This window comes from Peromyscus eremicus, chromosome 18 (assembly GCF_949786415.1).
Source record: "Peromyscus eremicus chromosome 18, PerEre_H2_v1, whole genome shotgun sequence".
NCBI classification, from domain to species: domain Eukaryota; kingdom Metazoa; phylum Chordata; class Mammalia; order Rodentia; family Cricetidae; genus Peromyscus; species Peromyscus eremicus.
Window position 1 is genome coordinate 15,499,484 of NC_081434.1, and position 5,459 is coordinate 15,504,942.

General features: G+C 34.0%; 1 pseudogene; it reads left to right on the forward strand.

Annotated features, from left to right (window-relative positions):
- Positions 1-784: 784 nt before the first annotated feature.
- Positions 785-4,743, forward strand: LOC131895365 (eukaryotic translation initiation factor 3 subunit K-like; annotated as a pseudogene).
- The last annotated feature ends 716 nt before the right edge of the window (positions 4,744-5,459 follow it).

Below are 5,459 nucleotides of genomic sequence, written 5' to 3' on the forward strand. Positions count from 1 at the left end.
GGTTGTGAGCCACCATGTGGTTGCTGGGAATTGAACTCAGGACCTCTGGAAGAACAGCCAGTGCTCTTAACCTCTGAGCCATCTCTCCAGCCCCGGGAGTATTTTCTTAATGTATGTTCTTCTTCCCACATGATTGTACCTGTGTCAAGGTGACAAAAGCTACCAGGAAAAACAATAAGAAATCTGTAGTATAATATCCCTGATGAATACAAATAGAAATATTTGTCAATAATGTATTAGCATACCAAATCCTACAGTACAGTATAAACATTATGTACCATGACCAAGTGGTATCAGTCCCAAAGACCAATCCATAAATTTTATAAATAATATCAATACATTGAAAGACAAAGACCTAATTATCTCCATAATTTCAGAAAAGGTATTTGATAAAATCCACATCTTTTGTTGATAACAATTGTGAAATGATGTATTATAGAAACAAAGTCCTTCAACACTACAAAGGCTATGGTTAAAATAAAACATTAAATTTCTTATTGAAAGAGGGAAATTAATAAGTATTCTCATTATGATTGTGGTAACTTGAATGAGAAAGGCCCCATATTTGAATGTTTGATTCCCAGTTGGTGGAACTGTTTAGAAAGGATTAAGAAGTTTGGCCTTGTTGGAGTTATTATGTTACTCTGAGTGGGCACTGAAGTTTCAGAATCTCATGTGATTCCCGGTTAATGCTCTCTGCCTAGTGATTGTGGATTAAGATGTAAACTCTCAGCTAGTGCTTCAGGGCCATGCCTGCCTGTCAGCTGCCATGCTTCCTGCCATAATGGTTGTTGTCTTTAAACCATTGAAATTGTATGCTGCCAAGTAAATTCTTTCTTCTATAAGGTATCTTTTTCTATAAGGTACCATAGGAATAGAGAAGTAATAGAAACAATTATCTGTTAAAAACAAAGATGACAATTTTCTTATTTCTTTTTAGTTCTCAATTAATGGTCCTGGACAGAGCCATCAGACCAGAGAAAGGAGTAGATGGACTTCATATCGGAAAGGTAAAAGTCAAAATGTCACTGTTTCAGAATGACATGAAGATAGATGGATAGATAGATAGAACTAATAAAGGATAAAATTAATAAATGAACTCTTGGAGCTGATGAAAGAATTCAGCAAAGTTACAAGATAAAAAAATTAACATTAAGAATCAGGATGTTTTATTTTAGTGGAAATAAGTGCCAGAAATGTCCAAGTCAATACTATAAAATATTTAGCTTATTTAATTGTATTACATTGTGTAAGTGAACATGTAAATCAATATATGTATGCGTTTGGAAAAGCTGTATTTTCCAATAATAAATGTTAAATTAGTGAATTAATATATTTAATATATTTTATTCTATGGATAATATAGTTGAACCTAGGAAAAATTATAGTCTTACATGCTTATGTTTATAAAACTATATTATAAAAGTTGGATAAGTAAAATCCAAACACTGTGTTTTTCAACTCTCGGAATCTAGCTTGAGTCTGTCTGAATTCTTTACCATGGAGCTCCATCACCAACTGAAAATTTCTTTTTTAAACCAAAAGCACAAGATGACTACAAGTGTTAATTCACATTTGGTAGCACCCTGTAATTAGAAAACCTTACAATCTGCCGGGCGGTGGTGGCGCACGCCTTTAATCCCAGCACTCGGGAGGCAGAGCCAGGTGGATCTCTGTGAGTTCGAGGCCAGCCTGGTCTCCCAAGCGAGTTCCAGGAAAGGCGCAAAGCTACACAGAGAAACCCTGTCTCGAAAAACCAAAAAAAAGAAAAGAAAACCTTACAATCTAATCAACACCGTTTTATTACATTTACATTGACAAACCATTTCAGGTAATTGAACTGAAGCCTTCTGGGAAGTTCTGTGTGTTCAGTCAGTCTGATTTTAAGATGAAAATGCTGAGTTTCATCATATTAATAAATAATTAAAGATGTATCCTTTACAACTACAATCTGTAGCATTTCATTTTTACTTGTCCTTGGAGAGCTTCAGTTACATCTCAATAATGCATCACTCATTGGAATCTAGCAAGCACCTCTTCAGAAATTTCAACATGAAAAGAAATGTCAGACTTTATACATATGTGACCTAACCTTTGATAAGAAAGAAGCTGCAACTGTTAAATAAAAATGAATTTTTTCAAGAAAATAATATCTTATAAAACAATTATTTAAATAATCTAATTAATTAATTTTTGAGACAAGGTCTAAATAATAATAAAATAACCTCAACACATAGAAATGTGTCTTCTTCCTTAGTCTCTTGAGTACTTGGACTGTAAGAATGAACCACTCTGCCCTGATAATAATTTAATTTGTTCTATTATTATATAAGTTTTTAAGAAAACTACATTAGTAATACTATGCAGTATATTTTCCATTTAATTTTCTCCTTATCACCTTATCTTAATAATTGTTGATCAATCTGTGATAGAGGAAAAGATCCTTTCATTAGATAGAATATTGATCAGAGACTACTTTAGATACACATGTGAAAATGGCTAAATATTTGATATCTTCTTCATATAATTAAATAAAAATAGCTTCAAAGTTTTTTGTTGAATTTAGATTCACAAAAAGTTTTGCATTTTTCTGAAGAAAAGAATACTAACAAGGTAGAGGAATGGAAGTTTTGCTTGTCATTTAATAAATTAATCAGATTTTACTCTTCCCCATAGAACACTTTTTGATAATGATTAGCATGTTATGGATAAAAAGTACAAACTTATAAGACATTATCAAAATATGTACTATAAAACGTATGTAAAGGGCCTAATGGGAAATCAATGAAATACCAGTATATTACATTTCATTTAGAGTAAACAATTAGACTTGATTATTAAGGATAAATAAACTTTTTACTTCTGAACAGAGAACCAGAAGAAAAAAGAAATATCATTATAAGTTATAACTTTTTGAAAGTTAATACTTTGTTTTAGATGTAGGAAGTAAATAACATAATTATAAGTAAATATTAATAATATTTACTTGTATAAATATTTAATAAATATTAATCATTATATTATGATAATACAATTATGAATAAATCTTAATAACAGCAACACATAATACACAATTTACTATTTTGTTTCCTTTTTGAGATATGTTCTTATTTCATAGCCTATCACAGCCTCAAATGCTCCATCCTCTTGCCTCAACCTCCCCCATACTCAGTGAATAAGCAAGAACTATATTACTAAACAATGGTTTATATATATATGTGTGTGTGTGTGTGTGTGTGTGTGTGTGTGTGTGTGTGTGTGCACATGTGTATGAAATTATTTTTAAATAATTTTCAAAATCTGGATATAATGTTAATTAACATGAATTAATTATCTCCTATTTTTCTGTTGGAAACATTAAAAATGTTCACTGTACTACAACAAATACAGGAAAACACCTTTGAAAGCAGAACATAACGGTTCATTTGTGATTCTTTTTTGTTTGTTTGTTTGTTTGTTTTTTGTTTTTCGAGACAGGGTTTCTCTGTGTAGCTTTGCGCCTTTCCTGGAACCTACTCTGTAGCCCAGACTGGCCCCAAACTCACAGAGATCCGCCTGGCTCTGCCTCCCAGTGCTGGGATTAAAAGTGTGTGCCACCACGCCTGGCTCATTTGTGATTCTTAACAGAAATGAATTAGAGAATATCTGAAGACTGGATTGTCAATGTAATCCTACATATACGAAAATTCCACATGCATTATTATTAATGTAATCTTGTAAACTACTTTCATGTTTTTAATTGTTGAAAATAATGTAATAAATTTGGCTTCTAAATTAAAGAAAAGTAAGTCTTGATTTATAGTATACTTAGCCTACTTATTTTAAGTTTGCATGGAAAATCTGCTTTTTCATTAAATGTCAAATAAAACTAATTTTTGGAAAGTTAGCTTCATTTACAAGTGAGTAATTATCAAGATGCGAGGAGCAGAAAAATAAACAAAAACTACACTTAAAGTGTTTTGGCAATGTGTATACGATAGATGAGATTCTGGAGAGAGTCACGCATTGATTGATGGAAAGCCGTGGACCCATTGAAAACTGTGAATAAAAGTATAATCAGATAAAACCTGCATCCATGCTGCTTTTTTCCCAGCCTTGGTGTTCAAGTACAGCTGTGGCTGAGAAGGTGACAGTGATCATGGCGATGCTGAGCAGATGAAAGTGAATGTGGGCAAGGGTATGTCGTTCAAGGGTATGGAAAAGTACAATCATGAGAACTTGGCTACATGGGCCAAGGAGAATGCCTATGATCTGGAGGTCAACCTGGCTGTCCTGAAATTGGACCATTTCAACCCAGCCTTCTTTCAGACCACAGTCGCTTCCCGGAACCTCCTGAAAGCCCTCTCGAACCTGTGCAAATGTATGATCAACCAGGGACATCAAGAAGAACAGAAGATGTGACAGATCTTGTACCTTGGGGACCTGCTGTAGACCTACCACTTTCTAGTCCTCTGGCAGGCCCTGCATGGAAACATTGACTTCTTGGGAGGCATAAGTGGCTTTGAAGAAGAAAATTTATCTACCATGTGGTAGGCATCATATACCCGCACACCTCAGCTGCTTGCTGATATGCTTGTATATCTGACTGGCAACCAGCTAAGAGTATGAATTGAGCATGTACAGCTGGAGCGCAGATGAGTAAGGCAGATCTTCATCTCTAGCCAGGAGGAGAGTGTTAAGCCCAAGAACATCATGGAGATCAACACTGACAGTGTACCCAGCATCATGGCCTCCTCCCAGTAACTGTGCATGCTTTTAATAGAGATTTGTGTACTCCAAAAAATAGGTTGTTGAAATTTATTAGATGTTATAAAGTACATGAAGCAATTGTGATTTAAAAAAAAAAAACATATTCAGTAAAAGCCACTGATTAGACAATTACTCTAATGTAATCTTAGTCGGAACTTGTTTGGGGAATATAGGGAATTCTATTATATGACATGAGAAGATGAAGTTGAAAATCCTCAAATTCTAGCAACTGGCTAAAGATGACCTTAATTTACTCTTTGAGACTACAGCAAAATATATGTGAGACAGTAAAATCAGAGTGAAACTCGTGGCAGGCCTCATGATCACATTTGTAGACTGTCTGTCTGTCCACCTATCAATCAATCACTGGTCCATCTGTACTCACATTTTTAAGTTCCAAGGGCTTTCCTAACCTCTACCACTGTTCTATAAACCTAAAGAAATAGGTAATACTAATTTCACTGATCATTAAAAAGGTAATAGTTGCTATCTCATTTACTTGAAAATGCTAGACATGCCCAAACTAAACAGCAGTAAAAATCTCTAAGAGCTCAGACCACAACATAAGATTCAAGGCCAACAAGTGATATGAGGATGTTTTGCCTTAAATACAGGAAAACACGTTTCTACTGTTGCATAGATCACATATGTAAGTGCTGTGGGATGGTCTATATGTCAAATGTGTTGCTGATTGGTCATAAATAAATCAC